Source organism: Palaemon carinicauda, chromosome 15 (genome assembly GCF_036898095.1).
Source record: "Palaemon carinicauda isolate YSFRI2023 chromosome 15, ASM3689809v2, whole genome shotgun sequence".
NCBI classification, from domain to species: domain Eukaryota; kingdom Metazoa; phylum Arthropoda; class Malacostraca; order Decapoda; family Palaemonidae; genus Palaemon; species Palaemon carinicauda.
Genome location: NC_090739.1, coordinates 138,872,912 through 138,899,000, shown reverse-complemented (window position 1 = coordinate 138,899,000; position 26,089 = coordinate 138,872,912). Strand labels below are relative to the sequence as shown.

The following is a 26,089-nucleotide window of genomic DNA, read 5'->3' as shown; positions in this document are numbered from 1 at the left end:
CGTTCATGCATCGCTAACTTCATCACATAGGACGAATAATGACAATGAAAGAAAAGTGTAAAAGAGAATTCAAGTTGTCAAGGTTGTATGTATGTATGTATGTATGTATACTAATTTATATATATATATATATATATATATATATATATATATATAAACTTCGGTCTATAAAATGATCAAGATATTAGTCTCAACAACAAAAGGGCCTGATATAATTACCCAGAAGGTTTCCTAGAATCTCTTAGTGGAAACGAAATAATATACACACACACTGGCACATTTCTCCTAAAAATAAGAAAAGCTCCCAAAATAGTTTTACTTGCATCATAATGTCAACTAAAATACTCAATATACAGCTGCAACAACCCATATCAAGAGTAACAAGAGATCAATACCAGCAAGAGCAATCAGTGTCTTCATAACCTGTCAAGTCCCCCCCATTAAAGTATTGCAATTTTACATTATATACAGTAAATCCTTTATAGAAAACGTAGCTATTGAAATAGCCCTAACTCCCATATACAGTACTGTACTTCAAGGACGACGGATACTAAATTATGAAAAATTATAAAACTCGGAGTCACTCAGTAGCTGAACAATGAGACCAATCGAAAAAATGATTTCTTTTAAATGTCAGTGAAACCAAATTAAGCTATAAGGCCAACCATACACCCATTGAAAAGGGTCAATAATAAAGGTTTATATCTTTTACATAAATTGCATTTCCTCATAATTTCTTGAAAACTTAACTTCTCTAGATACAAAACCATACATTCAATACTTTTGAAAACCCTAATTTGTTAAATTAATACTACAAAACACCTAAAGCACAAAATTAACATTCAGAAAAAATACAGCCTTTACAAAAATGGGGTTCATCATATCACGTTACTAATTCTTATTGAATGTTAATAACTGTATACTATTCTGTATTTCAATAATCTGTGTTGATGAAGAATATCATCGACACCTATGAAAAGAAGACCAAATTCATAATTTCAGATTAGGTATCAACCTTTAGCAAGTTTTCCAATTCTACCCCACCTACAAAGGCCTGGCTTTCGCCATCCCAACGACCGGTCCTCATAAATAAGTTTAGAGAAAAGCTTTGTATTTTCTTCATCTAACTATCATTATTATTAACATCGTCGATAAGTGGTGGTGCTAAAAGGAAATCTGGATGCTTACTTAATCGTATTTAATCCCATGTGGTCTAGTGGCTAGGATACCTGGCTTTCACCCAGGAGGCCCGGGTTCGATTCCCGGCATGGGAAGATATTTTATTAGGGAAGTTGAGAATCAAATCTTCCAAATAACTTTTTTCTAAATTTTACTTAAATCACATATATATATATATATATATATATAATATATTATATATACACTGCATATATACAGTATACAGTATATATATATATATACATATATGTATATATATACGTATATGTATATATATATACATATATATAAATATATATATACATATATATATATATATATATACGTATATGTATATATGTACATATATACATACATGTATAGCCTATATGTACATATATACGTATATGTATATATATACATATATACATATAAATATATATATATACATATATATATAAATATATATACATATATATACATATATATACATATACATGTATGTATATATACATATATACATATATATATATATATATATATACATATACATGTATGTATATATATACATATACATATATATACACATATAACATATATATATATATATATGTGTGTGTGTGTGTGTATACATATATACACATATATATACATATATATATATATATATACATATGTATATATACATACACACACATATATAAATATATATATATATATATATGTGTGTGTGTGTGTGTGAGTATATGTACACACACACATATACAGTATATATATATATATATATATATAGATAGATAGATATAGATAGATATACAGATATATAGATATATATATATATATATATAGATATATATATATATATATATATATATATACTTATCAGTCACAAAACTGCACGTGACATATATTAAAGGGTAAAATCCACAGGAAACAGGAAAGAAAAAGACCAGGTACCAATCGCTTTCGTGTATTACGTACACTTCTTCAGGGTACAAAGTGAAATAGAAAATAAAATCATACAATAAAGAAACCTACCAAAACTGAAATAAAAGCCACAAACAAGCAAAGCATCATCAATATGCTAAAATAACTAATAGTCGTTAAAAAGGAATAAACAATAGTAGTTTGTAATAAAATACTAGTAATATAACAATCGTTAAAATAAATGTTTACATTGTACTTCCTTACAATTTCATTAACAAGATGAGTGTCTAGTTTAAAAAGACCAGAACTGAGATTTAAAATTTGATTATTAAAATATTTAATAAAAGCAGCTTCAATAATATTTCTTTTAACAAGACTTTTACAAAATAAAATCTCTGAGGAGTTTTCCCAGTCAATACAGGGATTAAAATCATTCATGTGGACAAACAAGGCACTAGACATTTGTCCTGTCCTAACTGCATAGCGATGTTGTTTAATTCGGTTGTTAAGCAATTTTCCGGTTTGCCCCACATATTTCTTGTCACAACCAGTACATGGAATTATGTAAATAGAGCCATTATTATAATTTGGAGAATTATTTATTAGGACATTCTTTACTGTTCCTGAACTATTAAAAACTAAATTTACTTTGAATATTTTCAATAAATTTTTTATATAAGCAAAGTTTTCATTGTATGGAAGTGCCAGCACATTCTCATTCTTAAAAGGTTCCCTATTCTTGTCGGAATAAAATATATGCCTAGCTTTCTGTAGAGACTTGTCAATTAAAACTTTAGGATATTTCAATTTAATTCCTATGTCATTAATTCTACGAAATTCTGCGTCTATAAATTCGGGGCTGCAAATTCTTAAAGCCCTTAAAAACATACTTGAAAAAACAGAAACTTTCACACTAGTTTGATGATTTGAATAAAAATGAATGTGGGAGCAAACATTGAAATATCCTAAAGTTTTAATTGAGCTCTCACTAGAAAGTGAGCATCACTCTTAACAGAGACAAGTTCCCAGTGGCAGAGACCTGAGTGAATTTCTGCAGATTCACACTTTCCAAAGAAGGAATAGCTGCCAATCCAGGACAAGTTGTGGCTCTGCAATACTTCCCCAGACTGTCCAACCTGATGGATCCATGTTCCTTCATGAGGTTAGTAAATTAATTGGCATAGTTTACCCCCCATATATTGCCCTAACTGTACAGCCCCTTCACCTCCTCATAAGCCGCAAGCGGTCTTTTGTTTGGACACCGGACCACAACCAGGCCTTCAAACTCGTAAAGCAAGCACTCTCAATCAAAACCAGACTGTTCCTCAGTCTTTTGACTCAAGCCTGCTAACCATTCTCTAGAGACACACTTAATTTCTATGGTATAGGCTACGCCCTCCTCTAGGACCAAGGCTCAAGACACCAAGTAGTCCAGTGCGGATCTTGCTTTCTTGTACCGCCTGTATTTCCAAGGACAGCCAACCTTCATTCTGCAAACCAACCACCATCTACTAGTATCCATAATCAACAGCTATACACTGAACATCATTGAAAACCCACGGCTTTAGCAAATGAAGGAGTGCATGTCGCAATACTGTACCAATTTACTGCAGTTTGGCACGACGTACAGTATAAGCATTCCAAGTACACTCTTCTGCACACCAGTCAGCTACCCCACTTCTGAGGATATACCCAGCTATGCTGGGGTAACGTCAAACGTCAGGTCCATCATCGACGTCATAATACAAGTAGCTTTCTAAGAAGTAGCCCAAATCCTCAACGCCGACTGGATGCTGCAGCAAAGGGCAACTCCATCTAACACTTGAGCTAGGATGGTATTCCTCAGACAGAACAGCGGAAGCAAGATTCGTGACCCTGACTGTCATGCTCTAAAGACAATGAAGGCAACTGATCTTCCTCCTTGGATGGTGACCTTTCAGGAGGAAAAGTTTCCTGGTTTTGTCCTCCTTGACAGCAGGCTTGCATTTGGACCTGGCATCCTTACGCTTAGATCAGGAGTCAGACAAACCACTTTGAGCATAGGAAGAAACATGAGGAGCATATTTCCTGGGCACAGCTGCTTCCAACCCTGAGGCTTCAAGCAAAGAGACTTATCTCCATATGGAAGAACGGGGAGTCTTCTCCATTCCCTTTGCCGCCTTGGACCAAGGGGTCTGAAGGGTGGATGTCTTCCCTGAAAGAGTCTGGTCACCACTGGACCAAGACTTCTTAGAGGGAGAAGACCAATGTCAAGTAAACCAGTCTTTACTGGCCTTTGTCGACTGCGATCATGAGAACGACCAAGCGATTTCTTCTCTACGACTAATCTGCAATTCTGCGATTGTTGCTCCTCACGAGGCTTGGAATCGTGACCTTTCCTGTCTTGGGGTAAATGAGACTTCTTGTCCATAGAGAGAGGAGGTAGAAGCTTAGAATCTCCTTGCTCGTGGCGAGCAAGACCAATCAAACTCGTGGAAAATCAGACCGAGTGGGTCTACCACATGAAGATCGTGCATGTGGGGATTTTGTGTGAGGCGATCGTTTTTCAAGACGAAAATGTGCAGGGGGCCAATTCTTCTTTATCTTCCGTTGGACCGACGATTACAGGGGATCAGAAAAGTCAGAAGCGTCGTCACACATATCCTTCTTCCTAGAGGATTTTGTATTCAGGCAGGTAGCCACCAAACCATCTTGGGAGCATCCAAAGACTGGATAGGAATCAGAGTCCTGACTAGTAGCACTTTGGATCGGTCTTCCAATTCAATCCTTAGGAACCTTTACATGAACAGTCAAACCAACAACAAAGCTTCCTTCCTGAAGGCTAGGTATTGGTGTAGTATTTCTCTTCCCCGCCCCACAAAACCATGCTGGAGAATCGTTCGACCAGTCGTCCTGTGCTTTGGTGACCTTCTAGTTTTCTTTTTCTTTGGAGTGGCTGGTGATGATGATGCGCATTGAGATTGTGATGGCACATGCAAAGTGGGAGATGAAGACAGCAAGGGAAAAAGCAAATGAAGTAGTTGAGGGTTTCACTACTGGAGACAGTGCCTTCTTAGGGGGAAGTCATCAGGAACAGGATCGTCAGCTCAGACTCGTCAGACACCTCTGCAGGGAGAACAGGCAGGGGAGCAGTAGCAGAAGACTTTTGGGCTCTGGCAGCTGTAAGTGCCTCCAAAAGTTTCTCCACAGATGGGGCACCAGCAATCCCAAGCGAATGCCACAACCTAGACAAATCCAAATTCTCGCCAGGGTCGTCAACAATACTAATCACAGTGGGGTAATATGGTCAAGAGAGGGGCTAGATGTATTGCCCAACTAGAAGGGACCACATACCTGGCTTCTTGTAGCCACTCTCGAAGGGTTATGTCAGTCCCCCTTCCCATGACGGATTCCCCCAGAGAAAGGAGCCTCAGAAGAAACCACAGGGAAAATAGCAGGCTTTATTCCTGAAAAAGGAAAAAGAAGCTAAAAAGGTTCTCCAGCATTAGCTTGGCCATACCCTCTAATGCCAATGAATCCCTATCATGCTTCTTTTTCTTCTTTGTGAATTACAACCGATGCACAGGAGGCCACTCCCTGCACTCTTCACAAGGGCATGACTACAAACAATCATGACGCCTTCAAAAACCACAAAGCACATGGGGGTACACCTCTAGCTTCCAAAGCTGCATGTCTGGCTTTAGGGTGGACATTGCAATCAATTACAAACATAATGAAAAGTGGGAAGGGAAAGCGATTAGTAATTCAACAACCAAGTCAGCGAGCACAGCAGTGTATGTCTGTACTCAGCTGTCGCCAAAGACAAAGTGAGGGTTGCTCTGCCTATCAGGTAGCCAGGGCTTACCCAGCAACCAGCTCTTTTTACCCTTTTCATCAAGGATTTTGTGATGCCCTGCCTTTGTTTAGAAAACTCCTTACTACGCTGAAGGAGGGGGACGTGTAGACTTCGTTCCTGTCATAAGGATGTTGAAAGACATCTTGCCAAACTGCCTTGGTACCCTGTACTGGCGAGCAGTACAAAAGTAGATTCTGGTTTATGGACGATGCAAACCAGTCGGTTGTCAGTGAGCCTTACAAAGACAAATTCTTTGGCTAACTGTTGTCTCTGAGACCATTTGGACCCTGCTATCTGAGTACCCATGCTCAGATTGTCCACCACCATCTACTTTTTGCCCGAGATGAAACAGACTGGAAGGCAACCGAGTTTCTCTCTTTCCTCCAGGGATTCCACAGCTAATTGGCAGAGGTGCCATGAAAAGTACTTCCTTGCTTGTTTGTGTGTGTGTGGCACTCTTGTAGTGTTGTCACTCATCAGCACTATGGAGTGGCCTGAAATGAGCTAATAGAATTTTTTGAGGGCGAGAAAGGCGGCCCTCATTCCAGGAGATTTACGTGGCACTGTCGCTCGAATTTGGACCAAAGTCTGGATGCTGTGAGGTGCGACAGGTATCAACCCCCCCCCCCCCTTTTCCTTTGATGTATCCATGAAGAGCAACAAATCTGAAGGAAGGAGAGAATTCTACTCCCTTGAGCAGATTGGCCTAAACCCACCGGCACAGACATGTTCGGTGGGCCGAGGTATTAATACCCAAAGGTGGAATTATTGATAGATGATTGGTCGATCCCGAGACCATCTGCTTCACTGCCTGAACAGGGTCCAGGAACCAGAGGTTGCCTCTCGAGAAAGAGACTGTTCCCGCTTAAACCCCACAAGTCTGTTTCCTTGGCTTAGGAGGAGTGCTAAGGAAAGGGGAGGGTACAAACGGATGTCGCCTCATGCCATTCCTTGTGTTTAATTTCTTTAAGGAAGTGGGCGCGTTCCTCATGTCAGACCGTGAGATCGGCCTGTGAAGGTAAAACTACCTTCCTTGGTGAAGGAACCTGCTGTTCCTCTCGCAAAGTAGGCGGCCTGCACACAGAGCATTGGAGAGGTAAGAGCTCATAAGAGAAGGTTACGCGTGCACGCTTCTCAGCTTGCCTAAGTACCTGTCCCTCTACGAACCAGTAATACAGACCTGGGATGCGAGACGTTCATACGGGCACAACCCGAATTAGTTGCATCCGGAACTCTGTTAGAAAATGTTGATCAAAGTTCCCAATCGAAACCTTCTTCCTATGAACGACGACAACTTTTGTGCTTCTTCGTATCTGATCGGCAGAACTGGCATAAGTTTTGAATGTCCCCTTCCCATAAACAGATTCGCTTATGTGAAGCTTCAGAGACTTAAGTATTTTAATAAGAAGGCCAATCCAAAAGTTATGAGGGAACTACCTGGAATGAAGGCAGATTCTCCTTGAGGGTAGACCACGTATGTCTTGTTAAGGGACAGTAGGAGGGTAATAATTACGCTGAATTCCCGTAAGGAATATAACCATCAAAACTAATGATATATTAGAAATGAGTTCTAATTGTACATTATGTACATTGCTTATCAGTTGAAAATATCGCTTGCCAGCATGCGTTTGTGCAAGCATAGCTTCTTTGCCTGCATAAAACGAGCCTGACGCCGCTTGCGGAATAATGTATGTGCAACGAATCGCTACATTATCATCTAAAGAAATTGATCGGCGACTAGCTGTACAATTATTAACACGTTCGTGAGCATGTGCGCACACAAAAAATACATGGCGCTAGCATAGCGATCCGACCTACATCGGTATCAAATGTTTGCCTGCCTGCCTTGTGGGCGGGGCTTGCTATCGTTCATAAATGTAGGCAAAAGCTGACAATGTTTGCCTGGCTGCCTTGTGGGCAAAGCTCGCTATCGTTCGTAACCGTAAGCAGAAGCTGACATTATTCCCTTGTGACTAGAGGCTTGCAAAAAAATTACCTTACAAGGGCATGTCTCACAAGCCCATTGTGCGAGTGCTCCGAAGAGCTCTCCATTCCGTAAGGAAACAAACCCGAGAGTACAGTATAACCCCGAAGGATCAAGTTTTACGATACTCGGCGTCAAACAAGAACTCGTTATGCCCAAGGGCACAATGATGGCATACAGTGGACACAAGCTATGGGCAATAAACTGTATTTGTGCCAATAACCCTGAGATTTTGTCTTTGTGAGTGCGCACGCACAACCGAAGGAGTTCGTTTCAGCTTTTTATTGAGTGTAAGTGCATAGCTGTAGTTGTGTAAACCTCCTCAGGGAAGGGAGTTTCCCATGAATAAGTATAGTCTCGCATGTAAGAGTTTGTTAGCCCAGAACACAAAGAATGCAAACACTAGGCAGGTTTGTTCAGGATTGCCAGTGAACACCGGCAAGGGCCAGACCACGCTCGTGAATGCTAGCGAGCGCTGGCGAGTAGCAGCGAGTGCCGGCGAGTTTTAGCGAGTACCGGCGAGTGCTGGCGAGTTTTAGCGAGTGCTGGCAAGTATTAGCGAACACTATCTGGCATTAGCGAATGCAGGCGAGGAGAGAATTGAATCTTACTTGTAAGGATAGATACAGGTATTGTAAGTGCACGCTACCAAAGTAGTGTGTACTTGTGGTAACAGTAAGCTGAAGCACTAAGCACTACCGAAGTAGCACACACCAGAAGAAAACGGTACTGTAAACCAATTCTCGTAAACTCACAATGGGTACTAAGACGAGCAACCTGGGTTGTTGTGCAGACCTTCGTCAGGCAGAAGAGCTTGGTGGATGAGTGGGCGATACTGCACATGACTTTTATGCAAAACTAAGATCTTTGCAAAGGAGTCATGCTCATCCTACCTCACAAAGGGGATTGGTGCGTAGCCTTGTCATCCCCTCGGAAGGGAACGAAAAAGGCTGTGCTCCACTTGAAGACCAGCTGTTTCTCCATTGTAAAAGATTGAAACATGAGGCGCTGGCACTGAAGGGCTTGGCTTCACAAAGCTCCTGTTATGCCGCAAGAGGCACAATGTAGGAAATAACCCTGAAGAGTTATTTCCTACAAGTAGTTTTCCCTCTTATAAGGTGGAAACCCATGAGTCACAGTTCCTCACAAAGCTCTAAAAGCTTTATTACTCCTAAAGGCACGATGTCGGTAATAACCCCAAAGAGTTAAAGTCTATGAGCCTTAATGGGAGAGGCGGCGGCCGCAGGCGGTCGACAGTCATCACCATCTGCAGAAAAGACCTCAAAAGGAAGTTCCAAGACTTGTTTTGTACCTTGAGGGGACAGCAGCGATGAGCAGGAACTACAAGCAGTCACCGAACTGTCGCCAAGCTTCGAACGGCTTTCCTCTGAAGAGCAAGGGTGGGGCATCGACGAATCCCATTCCCGCTGGAGGACTCCTGAAGGGGAACCCACCATGCGAGGGCAGTCTCTCACATGGATGGGAAAGGCCACCAACCTCTGTTGCCACTGTCACCAATTCTCCCCGCTAGCAAGATTGCTGGACAGTGGCTTATGAAGGGTAACTATCTCTCTGAAGGTAAAGTTGCCCAACATCTGGTGAAGGTCAACTCTCCCTTGGAAGGGAAAATTGTCCAACACCTGGAGGTGGACCTCCAGGCAGCGCTCTCTACTTCCCGTCAACAAGCTTTATTCAAGTTGAAGGTTGGAATCAAGTGTTGCCTGTGAAACGTAACCGAAGCTTGTTCCTGGGTTCACCACAAAAGGGTTACGCGACAAATCACTCCTAAGAGTCCTTGCCAGCAACTATTCACGCCCGCCCGCCGAAGCAGAGCGAACACATGTTGAAGCCAAAACACTTGAGCGGGTGCAAAACTCTTTGGGCAGAAAACCTTCGGAGCCTCAGGGGGGGATCGGTATTATTGTAGTTTATTACAGGGTAATGTAACCTAGGGAAAAAACTAATTCTATCTTTAGAAATAGGTCCATTCTCTTCGAAAATGACAAATTCGGAGATAATTTGTATTTTTCCTAAACATATAAACCTTAGCTATTTACATGGGGTATTACTTTCGGTGTAGCTGAAATGACGAGCCATTAGATTTTTAACGAGGGTTTATTACCCCCTCGCTAGTTAGCGAGGGGATAGGGGAGGGGTAGCTAGCTACCCCTCCCCCCTCACACACCGGTGAACTGATTCACTTCACTTAGAGGTAGGACTTCACGGGGGACAGGGCTGGCGGGCAAGTGTTTGTAAATAGCTAAGGTTTGTATGGTTAGGAAAAATACAAATTATCTCCGAATTTGTCATTTATTCCGTAACCGAAATACAAACCACGCTATATACATGGGGTGACTTAACCCTTAGGTAGGGTGGTAAGTCCCAGCCATACTGGCTTTGGCTTTGACCGGGGACTCAGGATTCGAGTGTGTAGCACTCGAGATAAGGAGTCCCTGCACTTCGCAAGACGTGCGGCCTACATAAGCTAGTGTGTGAAGGAAAGAAGTGTGACTTGTCCTAGGAAGTTGACCAGAAGTCCTTTAGATGGAAATCTAGGCTAGTACGTTCCCAATACCACCTCGTCAGGATATGGGGGACGCGACAGTATTATATTAATACTAGGAACACAAGGAAGCATGGTTTACCTGCAGTGGTTTGAGGTCAGCTGTGCAGAGAACCCAGGATGCTGCTTTCCCCAAGAGAGGGGAGGATGAAGAAAAGACTAAGGGCCAGACATACTTTTTCATTCATGCAGACTAAAACCGGGTAACAATGCCCTCAACCTTCTGCTACTTGTCCATTATGGAGCCTGAGGTTAGACCAGCTGTTGTGCAGCCACCACAGGGCCGATAGAGAACGTATCGAGCCTCCTGTGGGTCACGTCCTGCAGGTAGTGGGCTGTGAAGGTCGTTTGACGCTTCCAGACCCCAGCTTGTAAAACCTGCGTCACAGAAGTTTATCTTGAATGCCAGGGATGTAGCGATGCCTCTGACATCGTGTGCTCTCAGGCGACGTGACGGAGGAGGGTCTGGATTCAGGGAATGGTGGATGACCCTGCGAATCCAAGCTGAGATGGTGTTCTTAGTGACCCTCCTCTTCGTCCTTCCTGTGCTCACAAACAGGGCTTGCACTCGAGGACAAACTGCAGCTGTTCTCTTAAGATAGAGCCTCAGACTCCTTACTGGGCACAGTAGGAGATGGTCTGGGTCATCTGTTACAGAACGGAGACTCGAGATCCTGAAGGAGTCGAACCGTGGGTCCGGAACTCCAGGATTCTGAGTCTTAGCAACAAACTCAGGGACGAATCTGAACGTTACCTTCCCCCATCCCCTTGAAAGGGTGATGTCGTACGAGAGACCATGAAGTTTACTGACTCGCTTGGCCGAGGCCAAAGCAAGCAGGAACACCGTCTTCCAAGTCAGGTGACGATCAAAAGCCTGGCGTAATGGTTCGAACAGAGGTCTCTTAAGAGACCTGAGTACACGAACCACGTTCCATGGAGGAGGTCTCACTTCCGACTGAGGGCAGGTAAGCTCATAGCTTCGTATGCGTAGGGAAAGTTCCAGCGAGGAGGAAATGTCCATTCCTTTCAGCCTGAAGGCCAGGCTTAAGGCTGAGCGATAGCCTTTCACCGCCGAGACCGAAAGGCGCATTTCTTCCCGCAAATACACAAGAAACTCCGCTATTGCTGGAATAGTGGCATCGAGGGGAGAGATACCCCTTCCACAACACCAACCACAGAAGACTCTCCACTTCGCCTGGTAGACCCCTGCAGATGACTGCAGGTGTCGAGACATCCTCTCCGCAACTTGTTGCGAAAAGCCTCTCTCTGTGAGGAGATGCTGGATAGTTGCCAGGCATGAAGCCAAAGCGATGCTACGGCTTTGTGGAAGATGTTGCAGTGTGGTTGCTTGAGTAGCCCGTGTCATGGAGGAAGCTCTCTCGGGAGTTCCGTCAGGAGCTGCAGAAGGTCCGGGAACCACTCTGCATGATGCCATAGCGGAGCTATTAGGGTCATTGACAGGTTGACCGATAGTCTGGTCTTGTTGAGCACCCTTCTCATCAGACAGAACGGTGGGAAGGCGTAAACGTTGATGTTGTCCCACCGTTGTTGGAAGGCATCTTGCCAGAATGCCTTTGGGTCCGGGACTGGGGAACAGTATAGCAGAAGCTTGAAGTTCAAGGCTGTCGCAAACAGGTCCACCGTCGGGGAATCCCACAAAGTCAGGACTTTGCTGGCTACTAGAGGATCCAAAGACCACTCGGTATTCACTATCTGCGATGCTCTGCTCAGACTGTCGGCGAGCACATTCCTCTTGCCCGGAATGAAGCGAGCCGATAGTGGAATCGAGTGGACTTCGGTCCATCTCAGTACCTCTACTGCAAGATGGGATAGCTGCTGTGAAAAGGTACCTCCCTGCTTGTTGATGTAAGCCACCACCGTGGTGTTGTCGCTCATCACCACCACGGAGTGACCCGCCAGGATCCGTTAGAACTGTTGAAGGGCCAGATATACGGCCTTCATTTCTAGCAGATTTATGTGGAGGTACTTTTCTGATTCTGACCATAGACCTGAGGTCCTCTGGTTCAGAACGTGGGCCTCCCACCCTTCTTTTGAGGCGTCTGAGAACAGCATCAAATCCGGGGGAGGAGAAGATCCACTCCCTTTCGAAGGTTTTCGTCTGTCACCCACCACTGAAGGTCCGTCAGTTCCGCAGGACCCATAGGGACCAGGATGTCCAGGGAATCGTGGCATTGATTCCACCGGGACTTGAGCCGCCATTGCAGGGATCTCATCCTGAGGCGGCCGTTTGGAACTAGACGGGCTAAGGAGGAAAGGTGACCTAGGAGACGTAACCACGATTGGGCTGGAAGCTCTTCTCATCTGAGGAAAGGATCTGCGACCCTCCTCAGCCTTGCTATCCTGTCGTCTGATGGAAAGGCTTTGTGGAGATTGGTGTCCAATATCATGACTAGATATACCAGTCGTTGAGATGGGAGCAGAGAAGACTTCTCGAGATTTACCATGATCCCTAGATCTTGGCAAAGTCCCAGAAGCTTGTCTCGGTGTCGAAGAAGGGTCGACTCAGAGTCTGCCAGGATCAGCCAGTCGTCCAGATAACGGAGGAGATGGATGCCGATCCTGTGTGCCCACGAAGATATTAGGGTGAACACTGGTGAAAACCTTCGGTGCTGTGGAGAGACCGAAACACAGCACCTTGAACTGGTAGATCTTGTTGTCTAGGCTGAATCTCAAGTACTTCTTGGAAGAGGGATTGATTGGGATCTCTAAGTACGCGTCCTTCAGATCCAGGGAACACATGAAGTCTTGCGGTCTCACTGCAAGTCTGACCGTGTCTGCTGTCTCCATGCTGAACGGAGTTTGTTTGACAAACTTGTTCAGGGCTGAGAGGTCGATGACGGGTCTCCAGCCTCCAGACGCCTTCTTTACAAGAAAGAGCCGACTGAAGAAGCCTGGGGAGCCGTCGACGACCTCCTGGAGAGCATCTTTCTTGAGCATAGTCTCGACTTATGCCCGAAGGGCTAGCCCCTTTACCGATCCCATGGTATAGGAGCTGTCAGGGGAGGAAGAGATGTCGTGAACGGGACGCGATATCCCTGACTGATCACGGAGATCATCCAGGAATCAGCCCCGAGCTGCTGCCACCTGAATGCGCAACTTTGTAGGCATGTAGGGGGATTGCCAATCCTAGCGTTTGCGGCCTCGGCCGCTCCCTCTAAGATTCTTGCCTCCCCTGTAGGACTTTCCGCCCTTCTTGTCTTTGACTGGAAAGGGCTGCTGTTTGGACACCTTCGTCTTTGCTGCCGGTGTCGGTTTCATCAACTTGGACTGGCGAGGTTGTTGGGATGCTGGAGGTTTGTAGGGCTTAGATGTAAGAGCCCTTTGGAGGAGAGAATCGTGGTTCGATTTCCTCCACCTCTCAGCTGCCTGTTCCACATCCTTCGGCTCAAACAGGCTCTTTCCTAGGATGGAAGTGTGTCTGAACTTACAGACATCCATGGCTGGGACCTTTGCGTGGAACCTCTCAGTCACCGCATCACGAAGTTTCAAGATCGAGTTTGCCCACAAGTTCGAAACTTGGTGGGCCAGAAACTCGATGGTACGTGTGCCCGAGAGGAGGAAGGTCTCCAGGGCCTTCCTGGTGCTTTCCTTGGAAAGATCCTCGGAACGCAACAGGATACCCAGAGACCCTAGCCAGACATGCAGCCACGAAGTGGCCTGCATGGCACACTTTGCGACCTTCTCCTGACTCAGGATCTCCGTTGCTGAGAATGTCACCTGCCAGTTGGAGTGTCTCTCAAGAGAGACTCCCCTTTTAAGCTCTTCCACGGAGTGGTGAAGAGGAAGAGCTAAACAAGGCCTTAGAGGGTTTATGAGTGCCATAGACTTGGTCCAGGACCGTATCCTTGCCTTCACGAGGGGCGGTCTTGGGGTTCTTGAATTTGTTGAGATGCCTCATCAAAGTCAGGACCTGCCAGAAGGCGTGCTCTGAATCATGCTGCTCTCCTCCTGGTGAATTGGCAGCAGTCTCCTGTCCCCAACTGCTCTACTTGGGGGGACACGTGGACGTTCTCCTGGGGTCTCGCTGGCTCTGGTCGAATCCTTGAAGAAGACTTCGGGAGGGTCTTCGAGTCCTTCGGTTCCCTTCTAGGAGGGATAAAGGACTCCAGCAAAAGAAGTCTGGGGGCTCTTCTCCGCCCCAGTACGCGACGATTCTCATACTCGTGGTGGGGTCTCTCCCATTGGTGCGGTGGAAGAAGGTCTCACCTCGGTAGATTCTCCTGAGGACGGAAAGGCTTCGTCCACAGGAGAAGGAGAGAATGTCTGAGGGGGGGAAGGAGCTTTCCTTACGGACTTCTTGGGGGCCTGTTTGACCCTAGGAGAAGTCACCACGAACTCTACTCTTCTCTTCCTCTTCAGTGGGGATGCTGGTTTAAGACCCAAATCAGCGAAGGCAGGCTTAACAGCCTGGACGACAGCTCTGATAAGGGACCCAAACCAAGGCTGACGACTGACGGACGCAGTGTCAGAGACTCCCACTGGAGGGAAGGGGATCGGGCGATCCTTTGGAGTAGACACCACAGGGCCTGCCTGAAAGGAAGAAGAATGGTGCCTAGATCTCTCTGAAGACTTCCCCTCCTCCTGCGAGCGCGCTGTCCTGCGCTTGCAGGGGGGGGATTGTGAAGATGATGACCTAGTTGTGAGCGCTCCTGGAGACTCACTCGGTTGCTCGTGCTGCGAAACCAGTCGGGAATCGCGCTGGCGCTCGCGCGATGGACAAATCACAGGTTCGCGATGGACAAATCACAGGTTCGCGGGGGGGGGGGGCATGGACGCGGGGGGGGGGGGGGGGGGGCATGGACGCGGGGGGGGGCATGGACGCGGGGGGGGGGGCATGGGCCGGGGGGGGGGGGGGGGGCATGGCCGCGGGGGGGGGGGGGGGATGGACGGGGGGGGGGGGGCATGGACCGGGGGGGGGGCATGGACCGGGGGGGGGCATGGACGCGGGGGGGGGGGGGGGGGGCCATGGACGCAGGGGGATGGAAACGGGGGGGGGGGCATGGACGCAGGGGGATGGAAACGGGGGGGGGGGGGGGCACGGACGCCGGGGGGGATATGGACGCCGGGGGGGGGGATATGGACGCCCGGGGGGGGGATATGGACGCCCGGGGGAGGGGGGGGCATGGACGTGGGGGGGATGGGCATGGATGGGGGGGGCATGGACGCAGGGGGGGATGAGGGGGGTCATGGGGGGGAGGGGGGCGGCATGGGCGGGGGGGAGAGGGCATGAGCGGGGGTCATGGGTGTGTGTGTTGTTTCATGGGTGGGGTGGGGGAGGGCGCGCCAGGCATGGGTGTGGGGGGGGGGCCATGGGGGCGCGCAGGGGGCATGGGGGCCCGCAGGGGGCATGGGGGCGCGCAGGGGGGCATGGGGGCGCGCAGGGGGGCATGGGGTTGCGGGGGGGCATGGGCAGGGAGAGGGGGGGGCGGGGGGGCATGGGCAGGGAGAGGGGGGGGGCGGGGGGGATTTGCGCGCAGGGGGGGGATGGGCGCGTGGGGGGCATGGGCGCAAGGGCGCGCGCGGCCATAAGGGCGAGTGTTCGTGGCCGGGCAAATGACGGCGCGCAGGCGAGCGATGGCACGTAGGGCGAGAAGGTGAGCGATCGTGCTCAGGAGAGATAGCGCGTGGGCGCGTAGGAGACCTTTGGCGAGCAGGATCGCGTGCGCGCTGAAGAATGCTTGCGCGCAGGCGACAGATCGCACGGGCGCGCGGTCTGGAGCAGGCGGCTGGAGCACAGGGCCAGCAGGAGTAGAGAAGCGTACCGGGGGCTGCTCGTGGGCGCGTGCAGGAGACTTTCCGTGAGCGCGAGGGCGTGTAGTGTCTTGTCCAGCTCTGGAAGGGCGCGAAGGCGAGTGCGCACGATGGCGCGCACGCGAGAGCTGACGCGTGGGCGAGCTACGAGGGCGCGCAGGTGATCTCGGGCAAGAAGGAGAAGGAAGAGTCTTCTTGCCTGTACCCAGATCCGGGGATCGTGGGCGCACGGGCGAACGCGGCCGCGCAGGTGCGCGCTGGAGAAGATCGCTGGCGAGCTAGAGATCGTGGGCGCGCAGGAAATCGTGGGCGCGCCTGGCGCGTGACAGGAACAGGGCGGGCAGATGTGTGCTGGCGAGTAGGAGATTGCTGGTGCACAGGAAAACGCTGGCGCGTAGACGAGCACTTGCGAGCAGGAGCGCGCTGGCAAACAGGAGCACGGTGACGAGCAGGAGAGCGCTGACGAGATGACTCTGCCTCTGCTGCAGGAGATCGCTGGCACGCAGGAAGTTCCTCATCAACAGCAGGAGAGCGCTTGCGCGCTACTGCGCGCGAGCACGCAGGTGAAACCTGGCGCTGAAGAGACTTGCTCACATTGTGAGACAAGTCCTTCAGCCCTGAAGGGAGCAAAGGCCGTTGGAAAACGGGGTGCATGGGCGCCCACAGCGCGTCAGCTTCCAGGAACAGAGAAGGAAGGTCCACAGGTCTGGCAGTCGTTGGAGATCGCGAACGATCTGCAGAGAGGTCCAGAGATGCAGCTACAACGGTCAACTCACATCGAGGAGGAACCTCTGCGGGGGACGTCGAGGGCGAAGAACCGAAGAGGCGCCTCCTAACTCCCTTGTAGGGAGAAGGAAGGCCTCTACGGCGGAGAGGAGGGCGAGCCTTGCGGCGAAGACAACCTCTAGGAGCTGGCACACCATCGTCGGTCCTCCGAAGAGGAGTCTCTGTCAGTGAACTCCCCCGAGGGGGAGAATCACCCGCAGGAGAGACCGTTGGACTCGGCTCCTCCCTTGAAGGATGTTCGGAGGGGGGAACTGAGCCTTCAGCTACATCAGCAACCAAGGCAGGGGTTTGACCCGACCCGTCGGAAGCCTCTGCCACAACAACGTCGACGATAGACAGAGAATCTACCTCCGCTATCACCGGCGACTGCTTGACAGCTGCTCCCAACTGGATCAAGTCAAACAGGGCTTCCCTGGAGGGAGAACCCTTAAGCCCCAAGGAAGCCCAAAGCTGCAATAAATCATCATTAGATACAGAGTTATTAATATCCTCCCCTGGAGGAGGAGGAGGAGGGGGAGCTGCCTCGCTATGGGAGGCAACTCCCTCTCCCGAACCCCGAGGTTGGTCAACAAAAGAATGGCCTACGCTACCACTCGCCGGCCTCTCACGAGAGACCGATCGAGTGGGAGCTTCGGAGGAGGTACGGGCAGCGGAAGAGTCCTTGGAACTTTCCTTCTTCAAGGCAACCCTTGAAGGAGAAAGATCCCGCTTAGACTTCTTCTGTCGCCGGGAAAACCTCTCCCACTGGGAGGTAGACCACTCCCTGCACTCACTGCAAACTTTGTCTCTATCACACCGTTGACCTCTGCAGTACGGACACAAGGTGTGAGGGTCCGTCTCGACCGCCGACATAAAAGTCCCACAAGGGCGGTCAGGTAAGCCAGGGCACTTCCGCATGATAGAGGTAGAGGCCAACTTCCGAACACACTCTGAAAGCAAAAGCAAAAAAGATTAAGGCTGTCAAAATGCGAGGGTGAGGTAGACACGTCTGACCGTCACCCGAGCCAAAAGTGAAGTGAATCAGTTCACTGGTGTGAGAGGAGGGAGGGGTAGCTAGCTACCCCTCCCCTACCCCCTCGCTAACTAGCGAGGGGGTAGTAAACCCTCGTTAAAAATCTAATGGCTCGTCATTTCAGCTACGCCGAAAGTAATACCCCATGTAAATAGCTAAGGTTTGTATTTCGGTTACGGAACAAATGAAGAGTTTCAATTGGGAAATGGTATATAATGGTAAAACAAGCCTTTCCTTCTCTATAGATTACCGTCTTGGATGTATAATAAGCCGATAAAAAAATACGCTAATTATCTATATCCTATTCTAACGGTATATTTTTTCATTTATTTGTCGACATTCTACGGGTCGGTTGTCATCCTGTAAAATCACCTCATTTTATATTCCCATTAAATATTATTTATTATACACACCATTATATCTTGCTATTATTCCTTTACACACTTTGTTATTACCTTGTCATGTCCAAATTTCACATAAATACTTACTCGGGACAAGTTTCCCATTCTAGTTTATTCATGTTTACTCTCTAGACTCCGTTGTTTTCCCGTTAACCAATCACGAACCCATACGTATGGAAAGTTTGCATAGGGGGGTTAATATTTCCCAATACCCTTCCCTTATCTTTTCAAGTGGTCTCTCCATACCCTTTCCAACAAATCCTTTTCTGTGGAAACCTTTGTCCAAGTCAGGTTTTTGTTAGTTCAAGTGGGGTCTTTTTGCGCCACAGTCACAACACCCCGATGACCCACAAGCTTCGTCGTCCCGGTCATAAAAGTAAGTCATTAATTTCTTTAATTTCAATGTGTTAGTTCTACTATTTTTTTAGCATGCGCAGCTCAACATTACCGTTTGCCAGTACATACAAGCCTGATGTTTTGTTTTCCTGCGAGCGAAGCGAGCCAGTGGCAGAACAAGAACCATTATGGTTAGCGTTGCTAATATTAGCGTAACATTGCTAATCTAATGTTAGCGTGCACAGCTCAACATTACCGCTTGCCAGTACATAAGAGCTTGATGTTTTTGTTTTCTAACGAGCAAAGTGAGCCCGCGGCAGAACAAGAGCCATTATATCTAAATATTTTAACAGGATATATATGTTCTCCTCTAGTAAATAACGTGATTTAACCGGTTTTCACCTTCATTTCAACCACTACAACAACAACCAGTTCGGCTACTTGAAGTTAGTCGAACTGGTTGTTTTGTTTGTTTGCGGTTGAAAAAAAAAGTCAAATTCGGTTAAATCATATTATTTGCTATAGGAAAACGTACATCTTCTGTTCAAAATGATACCCTGTAGACTTGTAAAACTTTACCAAAAAATCTACCGCAAGAGAGGATGTCTGCTCCCTTCGCGTGCCCAACCGTATAACATCTTGCTAACCCATGAGCCCCAAGTAAGGTAGTTCTGAAAGGAAAAGGACTTTTTAAACTTTAGGCGAGTTGCTTTTAATCGTAAATCAGTTCAATGGTTTTGACAAGAAAAAAAGACTATGTCTTTACTCTACCAAGCCCAAATAAAAAGTGACGTTTGTTTACTAGAGCTTGTGCGAGCAGGGTGGTTGGTCTACCCCCACTAACCACATCTGCTAACTAACGGAAGGCCGTTCAGCTACACTTCGCAAAAACTATAACGGCTAGTTTCAGCTGTCGCCGAAATAGTATTCCTATGTAAAGAGCGTAAAGTTTATATCTAGTGTCGGAACAAACACGTTTTATGTCAGGACTGTAACCATAAACTTGTGATTTATTATTTGCATCCAAATACAAATAGGCTACAGTAAAACCTTCAATTCTCCAATAAGGTATTTTGGCTTTTGTAAATTTGTGTAATACCTGTACAATAACAGGAATCTGCAGCATGTGCCTCAGTTTACTAACAAAAAAAGAAAACAGACAAAATTTTACTTGTTCAATTACAACTATGACCAGACCAAAATATGAAGCGGGGTGAATGTATGCCGTTGAAACAGGCGTAAACTTCCTTATTACTTGTCAAATTGATTTTAGTTACAGGGGAAGTTGTTCTTTGTGTGAAATGTGATGTTATGAAGCTAGCTTTAAAATTTAAGATATATGATTTAATGTCATCTTGCCAGAAATCAAGGCGGTTGGGAAGCAAACACACGGTTGAGAATTAGTATTAGAGTAAGCTGAAAATATAAAGTCTAGGTTAGGTTAGGTGGTATTCTAGTCTTTGTTCCCCTGCAAAGAGTGATTTTTGAGTCATAACTTTTGAAATTTTATACCAGGTCTGTCTGAACTTATCAAATCAACTAAGAAAATCTAGATTACGGTCAATGAGCTTTTTCAAATTCTCCCATGAAAGCTTTGAGAAATTATGGAGGTCTACTCCCCAAAAGAGATAGGGCTAAGCTGTACATACTGAGCTGCGCACGCTAACCCCATTGATTATTATTTCTTAGATAATTAAGTTTTTAATTGCAGTGAAAATAAGTTATTCTTAAAGATAAGCCTTTTTCTCTTGGAAATGCCCTTTTTATTCTTTTTAGTATAAAGGCTTTTTTCTTTTGTAACTATAATAAAACCGAAATTACTAGTTTCACAGTGATTTAGACCCTTTAAAGAACTAAGGGTTTTTTTTATTGAGTGAGGGACGGTTTTATATTGATCAGGTGAAATACTAATTTGAATATTAACCTAACCATACCCACCTAGCCTTAAGGGTGGTGTGGCTGAACTTACTTGACCCCTGCAAACTTCCCCCTAGGCTGAAGTAAGATCTAAACCAGAGTGGAATATTTTGAAATGAATATTTTTCCATATAGTTCCAAGATATCAAAACACATAGTGTAAAAGTAACAAAAAATCCGAAACCTTTAGCGGGTCTATGTCTACAAACAAAATTCTATATATGCTTACCTTCACATCCCATTTTTTCGGTATGTAAAACAGTAGAACTTTACCATTTTTTTCTCACTCCTACCCGACAACGAGCCATAGAATATACTTATTAAGACTTCGATCATAAGATGATATCGGTTAGTCTAGCTATAGACGTTTCTTGCCAGCAGGTGTACCCTAGGCCTAGTCACAAGATGTTCACAGTGGAAACATGCTTCAATCACAGAAACACAAGCAGCCTGCGTAGATATAGCCCTGTACCAGTTCACTTATTATTTAAATACACGATCACATTAAATAATAACTACTTGAACACGTAAGTTAGTTAAATGATTTAATATTAACAGCGCACGACCGAACCTCGAACTACGGTATGTAACTCAAACTGTGATAAGAGATCAGGAGACAACTTAAACTTAATGCTAATTCAAAATAAAAATGGAAATAAATATTCATGTGCATGGCTTCAGTCATTTTTACATATATCAAAAGCTAAAATAATAACCTGCAGTACATTTAATTAAAAGATGTATTTTTTTTTACATGAAATGAAGATTCATTAGTATGTAACTTCTCATGACATCGGCGAAATCATTTTCGGCTTAAACTGTATTCCAACATTTATTATTATTATTATTATTATTATTATTATTATTATTATTATTATTATTATTATTATTATTATTATTATTATTATTATTATTCAAGTTTAACCAAAGTTTGAAAATCAGAATGCTAAAATCCAAAGACAATGTTGCTAAATGGGGTCTCAATTCCACTCAATTGAAATCCCCTTACATGGGTTTTTAGCCCAAATTGCATGTTTAGGTTTTTATAATATTTTAATCCAAATTAATATCATCTGAAGTACGAAGTGATTAAGACTATAGTTACAGTTCAAATAAAAGCAATGTAATTTTCTACTGTTGCCTAGAGTTCATTCATAGTGAGAAAATATGAAGAAGTGGTAATATGTTGAAATTCTGAAGAGATTTTGGGTTATTGTTGATATACACTATTTTGATTAATTTACTTGATAACGATATTATAGTATCATATCATATCGAAATTAAGCTCGTGCTGAATATAAGTGTAATGAAAGTAATACTTGGTGATAATTTCCAAGCTTTATTCAACACATTAGCAAACTACCATATCTGTAACAGAAAGAAAGACAACAATAAATAACAACATAAATGCATATGTTAACACAAGCACATAACTTATGATATAAAACATTAACATAGGAAGAACAAAACAATATAAATACTCAAACATTGACAGTAAGAAACAGCTAGGACCAACTGATATCACAATAAGGTTGTGAGGAAATGTAATATTACACTATTAGAGACCTTTACTCAAGGCCTATACTGGTAAAAATTAAAAATATATAGAAAATTTAGTCCTACAATTTCAAATACAGGTTAATACTAGTCCACTGTGCCAATCCACGTCCTTTTCCTTCATCCGCTTCTTTTACAATCTCTTGTGACTCTTTCTGTTATTCTTAATGTCCATTTATTGTCTGTCATTCTCATTATATGTCCTGCCCATGTCCATTTCCTTTTTTCTTACAAGTTGTTAAAATATTCTCTATTTTAGTTTGCCAATTATTAGTAATATGATTTTTAGAAATATTTAATGCTGCCAGTACTTCTACCGACACACTGCTTCCCCGTGTGCAAGCTCATGGAATTGATAATATTGATCAGAGCCATAATGCCAACAACAAAGGAGAGCTACAGTTACAGGATGTCAACATCAATCTTTTGGCAAATAGGAGAGGATCCGTAATACTTTTACTTTTACTTTTAGGGGTTTATTTCTCGCCCTCCATCAGGCACTAAAAGTCTGTTCAGGCGGGCCTTGGTGTGTGAAAATAATTTCTTTCCAGTTAATATTTTGCTCTGTATCTTATCAGTTATTTCGCTAGCATTTGTATTCAGGCTTAATAGTTTTCAGGTCACTATTATAAGACTTTCTAAAAAGATAAGTCTTCAGGTTTTTCTTGAAAGCTGTCACATTTTTGCTATTCTTGACATCAAGTGGAAGGTCGTTGAAGAGTCTCGGTGCAGCATAACTTAACGTTCTTCCTCTTATTGCATGATTCACACTGATTTCGAATAGTCTATGTGGGCCATCGGCATGTCTAACTCTTACAACAGCGCTGGTAGCTTGAGGGTAGGGGACCAAGCAATCACGAAGATATTTAGGCTTATCACTTGTAAGTGCTTTGTGAGCTAACAAGCAAATCTTAAATTCAATTCTAGCCTTAACAGGTAACCAATGTAGATCGATCAATGCAGGAGTTATTCTCTCCCGTAGTTTAATGCCTTTTATCAGTCTATCCGCCCGGTTTTGCACATTTTGAAGCTTTCCTAGTAGTGTATTGGGCAATTTATAGTACAGAGAATTGCAATAATCAAGCCTTGATATTACGTGACTCATCACTAAAATTTTTGTACTGCCCTCTGTTAAATATTTTCTAATAAATGCTATGTTTCTCAGGTGATAGTTACACACTTTCACTGTGTTCACTATTTGGTCCCTCATTGACAAATTACAATCTATCAGTACACCCAAATTTTTCACAACAGGCACAATCCCAACATCAGCGTCACCAATTTTTATACTTTGAATTGACTGGTAATTCTTCAAAGCCACCTTTGTGCCAAAAAACATACATTCTGTTTTATCATCATTTAATTTAAGCTTTTTCCTCTGCATCCATGTTTTTATTTCAGTCATTATCTCATCAATTTTCTTCTTTGTATCTTGTGTTGTTGAAATTGAAAGGTAGAACTGAGTATCATCTGCATATAGTTTAAAGCCCACTTTTTGTTTTTTCAAGATATGTGATAGCTCGATAGTGTATATGTTGAACAAGATAGGGCCTAGAACACTACCCTGTGGTACACCTTTCATAAGAATTCTCCCACTGGATCGGTTTCCAGAAACTTCTACAATAGTCTTCCTATTCATTAAGTAACTTCGCAAAAATTCTAGTGCTTCCTCAGTCACTCCAATAGACTTTAAGTCGTCAAGTAAGTACTCGTGCACAACAGTATCGAAAGCAGCACTAAGATCTAACCAAGTTCTATATCTGAACCGTGGATCTAACATAATCAAAATTCCACACTTTCCCTCATCAAGAAGACCTATCATATCGTTCATTATTGAGCATAAGGTAGCTTCTGTAGAGTGATTAGCTCTGTAGGCCGATTGATTTTCCGGGAATACCTCTAACTCATCAATATGCGCCCAGAATTGCTCACTTATGATTTTTTCAATAAGCTTCGACATGTAGGATAAATTTGAAATGGGCTTATATGAATTTAGCTCGTTTACATCACCTTTTAACATGAAGACTGTTCACTCGTTAGAAAACTGCCACTACTTTTTAATCTGAGGGTTTAACAGCTTCAGCAACTACTTTGGTTTAATTGCTTTTATCCTGTAATTGTCATTTGTTTTAGTTTATCTTTTAAATATTGTATTTTTTTTCATTCTTCAGCTGAAGAGGCACTTTGATAAAAGTGCGAAAGCTCCTGCTATTTTTAAATATACAACGCATTTAACTGTGGCTTTTAATACCCAAGATCAACAGACACGGCATGGTATTTTATTCAAATTATCCAAGAGAATTGTTAGACATCATTTACATCATGTCGACACGTCATACAAGCATAGTTACAGGTGGTTTCAAGTTATCGCGGCCAAGACGTAGGCCTACATCTACAGTATATTGCTGATTCTAGGCCTAAAATTTTTGAATATGCGACCCTCAAAACAATATAACAAACTTCCTCTAGATGTCCGTCGAAAGACTGAATATATTAAGGATGTCAAGAAGAAACTAAAGACTTTCTTGTTTTCTAACTAGACTTACTTCGATTATGTGCCCACCAGTGGAAAATACTATAATAGTAAATGATAGATCTTGTTCTTTCTAATGTGCTTTACTTTGCTTTTTTTTTTATTATTAATTTAACTCCAATAACCACTTCTTTCTCCTCTCCCGAAGTTTCACTAAACTTGTAGAATGTATCTATACTCGATGTTCTTTACTTCCCTAAAAATCTTAGCATCAGCAGCAAATAAACTTGCCTGACGAGGAGACATCATCCAGCAAATCATTTATGGATATTAAAAATAACAATGGCTTGAAGACACTTCCTTATGGCACTCCATTTCAACCAGTAAACTATCAGACAGTACTCCCTTAACCACAACTCTCTGTTTTCTGTTTGACGGAAAACATTCAATCCATTTAATTATCTTGCCATCAATTCTATATGACTTTAATTTCACCATTAATCTTTTGTGTGTCGAAGGGCTCAATATTGCAATACAAGTATGTGGTATCAACTGGTTTGCCCTGGTCAAACAAATCTTGTATGTCTTAGAATTATTCTAATAATTGTGTTAAGCATGATCTGTTAAATCTAAAGATGAATTAATGCCGTTTTGAGAATATGAGAAAACGTCGCGAAATTATGCGAACCTTCACATTTGTTTAATTAATTCACTCCCGTGTTTTTCCAAATAATTTGTACTATATTGTTATTAGAAAATGGTGAATTAATGACAGATGGCCTCTTAAGCTATTTAAGAAAGCTATAACATTGACATTGCCTGTCTCTACATCTGTTCATTACCTTATTTACATAATTTTTGACAACATTAACGTTAGAATAAGCGGAATTCTACATCTGAAGATCATACTTCAAAGTCTTTAGTGGCTACATATTTTTTCGTTTGGGAAAAAGGCTTAAGCCTTTAAAGGTTTTTAAAAGGCGAGATGAACAAAGGTATTACCACATTCTTAGAAAAAGAGCTCTATTGTAAGCAAAAAACAAAATGAATAGATATGACCAATCAAATTTTTATAAGAGATGTAGTGAATGACGAATATTAAACTTTAAATATCATATCATAAATTTTATGTTATTTATGAATTCTATAACTTGGATACTAATGTTTTATATATATGAGATGTATATATAGCAAAAGTTGCTAGCTTGCTGACCAATCAAATTTTTGTAAGAGATCTAGTGAATGAAGAATATTATGCTTTAGAATACTTTATCATAAATTTTATGTTATTTATGAATTAATTAAACTTAGATACTAATATTTTATATACTTGAGATGTATGTATAGCAGAAGTTGCTAGTTCTTCTA

At 44.0% G+C, this 26,089-nt stretch overlaps 1 long non-coding RNA gene and 1 other non-coding gene across 2 annotated transcripts in view; one reads left to right on the top strand and one right to left on the bottom strand.

Moving 5' to 3' along the window:
- Positions 1-21,276, bottom strand: part of LOC137654422 (uncharacterized) — a 190,441-nt gene extending 169,165 nt beyond the window's left edge. The window contains exon 1 of the long non-coding RNA XR_011046633.1: positions 20,921-21,276. This is a non-coding gene — a long non-coding RNA (uncharacterized lncRNA). The remainder of the gene's footprint in view (positions 1-20,920) is intronic.
- TRNAE-UUC (transfer RNA glutamic acid (anticodon UUC)) lies at positions 1,203-1,274 on the top strand. Its single transcript has one exon. It is a non-coding gene; the product is annotated as a tRNA-Glu (tRNA).
- Positions 21,277-26,089: the final 4,813 nt, after the last annotated feature.